Source organism: Penaeus chinensis, chromosome 12 (assembly GCF_019202785.1).
Source record: "Penaeus chinensis breed Huanghai No. 1 chromosome 12, ASM1920278v2, whole genome shotgun sequence".
NCBI classification, from domain to species: domain Eukaryota; kingdom Metazoa; phylum Arthropoda; class Malacostraca; order Decapoda; family Penaeidae; genus Penaeus; species Penaeus chinensis.
The window spans coordinates 4,650,503-4,660,182 of record NC_061830.1 but is presented as its reverse complement, the minus strand read 5'-3'; positions in this window follow the sequence as shown (position 1 = coordinate 4,660,182).

Here is a 9,680-nt window from a genome sequence, read left to right as displayed (position 1 = left end):
TTTACTTATTTTTACGCCCACCTTTCACTCTTTGAAGAAAAATGGCCGCGATTCCAATGTACCGAATGTGTACAGAGCGTTACTGCGACAGGGAATTATTTATTTCCTTTATTCAGTTTATTTGTTATGGATCTTTTATTTTGCATTTTTTTTTTCTTTTTTCTTTTTGTTTCTTAATTTATTCGTATTTTTTGTTTCTATTTTTTTTTATTATTATCTTATTTATCAGCATTATTATTGTTGTTATTATTATCATCATTGTTGTTGTTATTATCATAATCACTGTAATTACCTTTATTATCATCATTATCATTATTAGTACTGCTATTATTATTTCCTTCTGGTTATGGATAGGGTGATTAAAAGTGAATAAGGAAGAAGAGAGAGAGAGAGAGAGAGAGAAGATGATAGATAGATAGATTAGAGTAGAGAGGGGAGTGAGAGAGAGAAAGAGAGAGAGATGAGGAGAGAGGAGAGAGGTGAGAGAGAGAGGAGAGAGGGAGTGAGAGAGAGAGAAGGAAAGAGAGAGATGAGGAGACGAGAGAGTGAGAGAGAGAGAGAGAGAGAGAGAGAGAGAGAGAGAGAGGAGAGGAGGAGAAGAATGGGAACAGAGAGAAACAAAAACAAATCAAGCACACAATCAAAGAAATGGACACACCCCACACACAACGGCACACAAAATTTCAATAATCAAATATTTTCCCTCTACTTCCCCCAAACCGGGCCTCCCTCATTTTTTCCCTTCTTAAAAAAAACGCCTAAAATTCTGATCGAAAAGCCATGGTACAAAAAGAGGACGAAGTGAAAAAAAAAAAAAAAAAAAAAAAGCCTCATTACTGGGAGGTGATGAAAGTTGTGAAGCCTCGCATAAGCCTCTGGAAGTTTCGTCTGTGACCTCCTTAATGGGTCGGGATCAAAGGATATTCTGCGGTCGATCAAACGATAATAGTTTGGCCTTAAAAAAAGAAAACGCGAGAGGGAGGAAAACAGAAAATGGGAACGGGTGGAAGGAAAACGGAGAAAGTAAAGAAAATGGACTTTTTTAAGGGGGGGGGGGGGGGGAGGGGATTAAGTTGAATTGTGATCGAAATTGTAATTTCTCTTCTTTTCTCTTCTCTTCGTTTGTTTCCATCGTCTTTATCACCCTCTTTGCCTGTCTTCTGTGTATCTGTCCGCTTGATTATTTCTCTCTCTCTCTCTCTATCTCTCACCACCACATATATTTATATAAAATATATATATATGTATGTATGTATTTATGTATGTGTGTGTGTGTATGAGAGTGCGGTTTGCGTGTGTGTTTGTGTCATTACGGATTGTTCACCAGCCGACTTTTACCCCAGCATGCTGATGTCAGCAATCTCACCCGAGTCGACTGAGAGGAACTGTACTACGTATATACGTATACTGTGCATTCGTATATATTTATATATACTTATCTATCTAGCTATCTATATAGATATTTGCGTGTGTGCGTGTGTGTGTGTATACTTGTGTTTGTGTGTCTGAGCGTGTGTGTGTGTGTATATTAGTGTGTGTGCGTGCGTGCGTGTGCGCGCGCGTGTGTGTACGAAGCAAGAACGTGAAACACACGGCCAAATGTATAAACATCCCCATTCAAATTACGGCTGCAACTCTACAGAAATATATTCTCTGTCCTAGGAATGACTCCATTACCTAAAGTAATTATTGAGTAAACATAATACGCATTACAGACCCATTTCCGCTTCGCCCTTTGCAGTAGCCTATGTACTTACCCTCCCCCCACCAACCCACCCAAGTAGAAAGATCAGAGAGGAAGAAAGAAAGAATAAAGAGAGGGAAGAAGAGGGAAATGAGGAAGATGGAGAGAACGAGGCGTGAAGAGGAAGAAGGATAAGAAGATAGAAGAGAGGAAGGAGATGAAAAATAGGAAGATAGAAGCAGAAGAAGATAGAAGAGAGGAAGGAGATATATATAAAATAGGGAGATAGAAGGAGAAGAAGATGGAGATGAAGAAGAATATATATCTAAATATATATCTATATCTATATATATCTATCTATCTATCTATCTATCGATCACCACGACACCATTACAGGCGACCATCTCACTATCACCTTCATAACAACATATTGAAAAAGGAAATTCTGAGAAATTCTCTGTAAAACAAGATATGTTACCAATTCCTCGTAAAGAAGATAAAAATTGTTTTGTGAATAAAGTTTTCAAATAAAATCAAGTCTTGGCTTCTGGTGAAAAGGTGGGGGTGGGGGGGATGGGGAGGGAGGGGGGGTGGGGGGGTGTATTGTTCTTGCTTACGTTTGTTTGTTTGTTGGTTTGTTTTGCTCTTTTGTTTCTATTTTCTTTTTAATTTTGTCTTTTATGTTGTTTCTTTTTAGGTCTGTGTTAAAAGTATTTTTAATCTGTCGCTTCGTCTCTTTCTTCTTCTTCTTTTTTTTACCTCTTTTTTTTTTCTTTCACTTTTTTTGTTTGACCCCCCCCCCCCTCTTTCTGTGACCTTCTGTTTGTCATTCTCTCTCCTCTCTTCTCTTCTCTCTTCTCTCTCTCTACTCTCTCTCTTCTCTCTCTCTCTCCTCTCTCTTTCTCTCTTCCCCCTCTCTCTCTCTCATCATCTCTCTCTCTCTTGCTCTCTTTGCTCCCTTTTCCCCCCTCTTTTCCTCTCCTCCCTCTCTCTCTCTCTCTCTCTTCTTCTCCCTCTCTCCCTCCCTCCCTCTCCCCGCACTTTCTCCCTCCCTCCCTCCCTCTCCCCCACTCTCTCTCCTTCCCTCCCTCCCTCTCTCTCCCTCCCTCTCCCCCCCAACTCTCACTCCCTCCCTCCCTCTCTCTTTGAGTGCAATAACAGTGATCGACTGCGGTGTTTTCAGCAGCTCTCACGCGTCGTGTGATGGGGGGGGGGGAGGGGGGGGAGGCCACGCAAGCACCTCGATGGCTCTTTTTTCTTTTCCTTTTTTTTTTTTTTTAGCTATTGATGCTGAACCGCTCGTTACAGCGTAGTGGGTGATCACACAAATGCAGGATTCTACACTGACATACACGTACACGTATACATGCACTCACACTCTCTCTCTCTCTCTCTCTCTCTCTCTCTCTACTTCCTTCCCTCCCTTCCTCCCTCCATTATCTCACTCCCTTTCCCCCTTTCCCTATCTTTTCTTTCCTCTCTCTCTCTCTCTCCCCTTTCTTTTCTTCCTTCCTCTCTCTCTCTCTCTCCCCTTTCTCTCCCTCCTTCTCTCTCTCTCTCTCTCTCTACTCCCCTCTTTCTCTCCCTCCTTCCTCTCTCTCTCTCTATCTTCTCTTTCTCTCTCTCTCTCCCTCCTTCCTCTCTCTCCCCACCTACACCTTAACGTGCCATTTGCATGTGCAGACAAGGAGGAGATTCTGATGTTTACGTCACATCCGGGAAAAAAATAATATAATTTTTTTTTCCTATAAAATCTTTAAAATGTTCATGGACGGGCTGTAACAGACAACGATTAAAAAGTGGGAAGGTTATATTGACTCAGATAATGATGAGGTTAAAGACGTAGAGATTTCATTTGATAATGGTGATAGTACTGACGAATATGATGATAATGATGATAATGATGATGATACGTGTGATAATGAGGGTCACAAGAACGACGAGGAGGAGGTGATGATGACAAGTTGAGGATAATGATGATGATGATAATAATGATAATAATAATAATGATAATGATAATGATAATGATAAGGATAATGATAAGGATAATGATAGTAGTGGTAATAATAATGATAATAATAATGATACTAATAATAATGATAATAATAATGATATTGATATTGATAGTGCTAATGATGAAGACAATAATGATCATAGTAATAATAATAACAATATATATATATATAATTATATTACTAATGATGATGATAATACTATTAACATTTAATATAGTTATTGTTATTATTATCATTATTATCATTATCAATGAATAATAATAATAATAACAATAATAATAAATAACAATAATGATAATAATAACAATGACGATGATTTTGATAATAATAATGATAATAATAATAATAATAATAATAGTAATAATAATAATGATAATAATAATAATCACAGTAATAAGAAGGATAATAACAATAATTATGATAACAATAATAGTGATAATAATAAAAATAATAATGATAATAATAATGATGATGATAATAATCAAATAATACCAATGCCAATAATAACAATAACAGAATAATGATAATAATAAAATAATGATAACAACAACAACAACAACAACAATGATAATGATAATAATGATAATACTACCATGTAGCAGAGGCAGTCAAAATGGTTGCTAAACTTATAACATATTCCATATAGATTTTTCTTTACGTGTGCGTGAGATATGTAGATGGTTTTATCACTATCATTTCTCGAATGCATTTGTTCAAGGAGTGGACGGTGCATATATATCAGCTGGCTCGTTCTACATGAATTATTTGAAGAAAGAGAATTCTCGTGTTCTTGCCGTGAATGATTTACTTCATGAAGATATATATGCGTAGCTTCCAGGTTTGCTCGATGATCGAATCTGTTTGTGTAAATATCTTTTATTCGTGATTATAGCATTAGAGTTACCTTATTTCAAATCTGCCCAGAAGCCTCGGCCCTATTCCAAACTGGGTATTGACGTTTTTTTTTTTTTCTCTCTCTCTCTCTCCCCCGATCTCTCTCGCTCTCTTTTTTTCTCTCTCTCTCTCTCTCACTCCTTCCCTCCCTCCTTCTCTCTCTCTCTCTCTCTCTCTCTCTCTCTCTCTCTCTCTCTCTCTCTCTCTCTCTCTCTCTCTCCTCTCTCCCACACCCTCTTTCTCACTCCCTCCCTCCCCCACTCCCCCCCCTCTCTCTCTCTCTTCTTTCTTATCCCTTATTCATCAAACTCGAATACAATACCATCGTAAATGTAAGCTTATCTGCTATTTCTTCCTTTTCTACACAGGTCACGATGTAACGTTATCGCGTCCTCGTGTACAGATACAACTGCAGGGCAATATTATTCATCAAACATAACATACAAAGTCGGGACACAATATAAGGATATCCCGAAGCACGTCTATGCTGATCTAATGTTGACGCATATCGAAATGGCAGGATACCTGGAGTGGCGCTGATCATATTGCAATATATTCACTTCCGTAATGAGCAAATGTGCGTCGGTTTGGGGTCACCACGCAACTAGCCATTTGCAAGTGCATCAGCGTACTCTCCTACATCATTTGCAGTACTGTAATCTGTCAATAAGATGCGTCTACCTGTTTTGAAGTCTAATCGCGTAGAAACCACGTATCATTTTCGCCAAAAGAAATTTTGAAGTCACTGAGAAGTCACTCATTTTGAGGCCACTGAAAGACCGAACTTTATCAGGAAAGGTAGGAGGGATTAAGGGAAGGAGGAGGAGGAAGAAGGGAAAAAAAGGGGCGATGGGATGAAATGAGATGGGATGAAAGGATAATGAGGGAGGGGGAGGAGGAGGGAGGAGAGGAGGAGGAGGGAGGAAGGGAGGAGGAGAGAGAAAAACCGATAGATAGATAGGGATATATATTTGTTTATATTATATATTTTTATAATTTTAAAAAGAGAGGAGAGAGGAGAGATGAAGAAAAGTGAAGAGAGAGAGAGACCGCAGATAGATAGATAAAAAAAATAGAAGAAAGAGAGAGAGAAAAAGAAGAGGAGAACGAGATAGAAGAAAGAAATAGAGAGAAAGAGGGGAGAGAGAGAGAGAGAGAGGAGAGAGAAAAAAGAGAGAGAAGAGAGAGAGAAGAGAGAGAGAGAGAGAGACCCCAGATAGATAATAAAAACTAGAGAGAAAGAAGAGAGAAAAGAGAGAGAGAGAGACCGCAGATAGATAAAAAAATAAATAGAACTAAAAAAAGAGAGAAAGGGGGAAGAGAGAGAGGAATGAGAGAGAGAGAGAGGGGAGAGAGAGAGAGAGGGGAAGAGAGAGTGGGGGAGAGAGACCGTCAGATAGATAAAAAATAGAAATAGAGAAAAAGAGAGAGAGAGAGAAGAGAGAGAAAAAAAACCGTCAGATAGATAATAATAGAAATAGAGAGAAAGGAGAGAGAGAGGAGAGAGAGAGAGAGAGGAGAGAGAGAAGAGAGAGTAGGGAGGGGAGAAAGACTGGAGAAATCTCGAAAAAGCAATAATTTTACAAGGTTCATGCACAAAGGGACCGCCGTGGTACAGAGGTAATAACGCCCGCTGCCTGAGGACCAAGAGAATCTAAGTTCACGTGTTCGACTCCTATTCGGGAACTTAGCGAAGGCATCCACTCAATCGAGGTAACGGACGCTCGTTGCCAACTTCCAAAATTCTTTCCCCCCCCCAATTTTTTTTTTTTTTTTTCAAAAATTCAGACACCGTCCTTGCACTTGCGTGGGAGTTCGTTCGTGTGGCGAAAATCGGACATTCGTAATTCATCCAGAAGACAAATAATGCATATTTTAGGACAAGGGAACTCGGAAAAATGGCAGTGATAACAAGGTCTATTTTCTTCTTCCTCCCACACACGTCCAGACATGTTTTTTTTTTTTTTTTTTTTTTTTTTTTTTTTTTTTTTTTATGTAAGATGGATGGAATTTGGTTTTGGTGTTTAAATGGACAAGTGTTTTCGTGATCTGTTTATCGCTACCGATGTTATTGTCATTAGTTTGTTTTTATGATTTTCATTACTGTTATTATTACCAGTCAGTTTTTTTTTATGATTGTCATTATGTTATTATTATTGAAATCATTGTTATTATCCTTCTTAGAGTCGTTATCATATTCTCATTAGTAGTAATAATTTATCACCATCATCATCATCATCATCATCATCATCACCACCACCACCACCGTCATCATCCACATCACCATCACTATCATAATCATCATCATTATCACCATCACCATCATTATCCTCCTCCTCCTCCTCATCATCATAATCATCATCATCATCATCACCATTATCATCATCATCATCTTCGTCATCATGATCATCTTCATCAATATGATCATCATCATCATTACTTATATATGTTATTTCATAACTGTTCTCGTTAGTATAATTATTATAATCATCAACATTTTCCCTTTTTTTCATATTTGGAAGAGAAGAAAGAAAATTTAAAATTTCTTTATCGAGGAATTATTTATTTTCTGGCACAAGCGACCGCTGGGTTCAAAATGCTTTCCCGGTATCAAAATAAATGAAAATATTAATAGTTTTATAAAACGTAGCGGAAGTGCTTTGGCTTGGCGGGAGTAAATGGATTGATTTTGATAAAAAAGGAATAATGCAAATGTAGATTAAATTGTCGTTGAGCAAATAACAGCAAAGTTAAATAAAGTTTGAAATAATATTCCGGTTCGTGCGGACGCCGATCGCATTTGTTATTGACATTACCTTAGTCACGTGTCATATTCACTATTATTCTTACCACTATCTTCGCTATCTCTCATGATCATTATCATTACGATTATCATATATATTATCAATTATTTTTTTTGGTCCCAGCTACCTCTCCCTCTACCGCAACTTACGTTCATAGAAATCGTCGTTTTTTAAAAATGAAATTTGTGAATTCAGAGCATAATGACCGTAATCTACATACATAATCAATATCATTTTGTTTGTTGCCATGTATAATTGATAATCAACAGCAATGCTTGTTTAGACTACTTAACCTAAGAGATCGGTTGCTACGAAGCCGGTAAATTATTCAATAGTAGCAAATGGTATTTACACTGTGTACTGTAGCGACGTGGAGAGAAAGAGAGACTGAGAGAGAGTTGGTAGAGGACAAAGAGAGAAAGAGAGAGTTGAGGGAGGGAGGGAGAGAGAGAGAGAGAGAGGGAGAGAGAGAGAGAGAAGAGAGAGAGAGAGAGAGAGAGAGAGAGAGAGAGAGAGAGAGAGAGAGAGAGAGAGAGAGAGAGAGAGAGAGAGAGAGAGAATGAAAGAGAGAAATAGAGAAAGAGAGAGAGAGAGAGAGAGAGAGAGAGAGAGAGAGAGAGAGAGAGAGAGAGAGAGAGAGAGAGAGAGAGAGAGAATGAAAGAGAGAAATAGAGAAAGAGAGAGAGAGAGAGAGAGAGAGAGAGAGAGAGAGAGAGAGAGAGAGAGAGAGAGAGAGAGAGAGAGAGAGAGAGAGAGAGAGAGAGAGAGAGAGAGAGAGAGAGAGAGAGAGAGAGAGAGAGAGAGAGAGAGAGAGAGAGAGAGAGAGAGAGAGAGAGAGAGAGAGAGAGAGAGAGAGAGAGAGAGAGAGAGAGAAACAGATAGAGAGAGAAAGAAAGATAGATAGATAGATAGATAGATAGATAGAGAGAGAGAGAGAGAGAGAGAGAGAGAGAGAGAGAGAGAGAGAGAGAGAGAGAGAATGAAACAGATAGAGAGAGAAAGAAAGAGAGAGAGAGAGAGAGAGAGAGAGAGAGAGAGAGAGAGAGAGAGAGAGAGAGAGAGAGAGAGAGAGAGAAAGAAAATGAAACAGAGACAGAGAGGGAGAAAGAGAGAGAGAGAGAGAGAGAGAGAGAGAGAGAGAGAGAGAGAGAGAGAGAGAGAGAGAGAGAGAGAGAGAGAGAATGAAACAGAGACAGAGAGTGAGAAAGAAAGAGAGACAGAGAGAGAGAGAGAGAGAGAGAGAGAGAGAGAGAGAGAGAGAGAGATAGAGAGAGAGAGAGAGAGATAGATAGATAGATAGATAGATAGAGAGAGAGAATGAAAAGAAAGAGAGAGAGAGAAAGAGAGAGAGAGAGAGAGAGAGAGAGAGAGAGAGAGAGAGAGAGAGAGAGAGAGAGAGAGAGAGAGAGAGAGAATGAAACAGAGAGAGAGAGAGAGAGAGAGAGAGAGAGAGAGAGAGAGAGAGAGAGAGAGAGAGAGAGAGAGAAGAGAGAGAGAGAGAGAGAGAGAGAGAGAGAGACAAAAGACAAACAGACAAACAGACAAACAGACAAACAGACAAAATTAATAATGACGGACATATAGACAGACAAACAAACACACAAGATACTTGCATTCCACCTATCCCCCCCCCCCCCAAAAAAAAAAAAAAAAAAAACACACACACACACAAACACATATAAAACGAAACAAATAACAAAACAAGATAACAATTTCCTATCACAACAGAGATACTACGTAAGCAAACCCCTCGCTCTATCCAACGGTCTGTTATGAAGTGTTATGATGACCGAGGGAAGCAAACACACATGAATGGGTGGCCAGTATGCTTTCATGATGGACCAGCACGGTGATGTCGGTTTACATAAAGCAGATGTTGTTGGTTTACATATGTGTGTGTTTGATGACCGTGCTCCCAGCTGGAGTCGTAAATAGATAGGTTACGAGTTAATGAAGGTGGATAGATATTTCCCCCTTGTCTTGCGAGCGTGGTTGTGTGTGTGGTAATAATGGTGATAATGATAATGATGATGATAATGCAATCGTAATGATGGTGATTATGAATGTATTACCAGTAGTAATATTATTGATAATAATGATGAAGGTAATGATAATGATGATGGTAATCAGATAATAACGCTGGTAGTGATAATAATAATGCTGATGTCTGCCTCTCTCTCTCTTTGTTTATCTATCTATCTGTCTATCTATCAACCTATCTATCTATTTGTTTGTCTCTATATCATTCCATCTACTTATCTAATTCTTTACATCTGCTGGGTT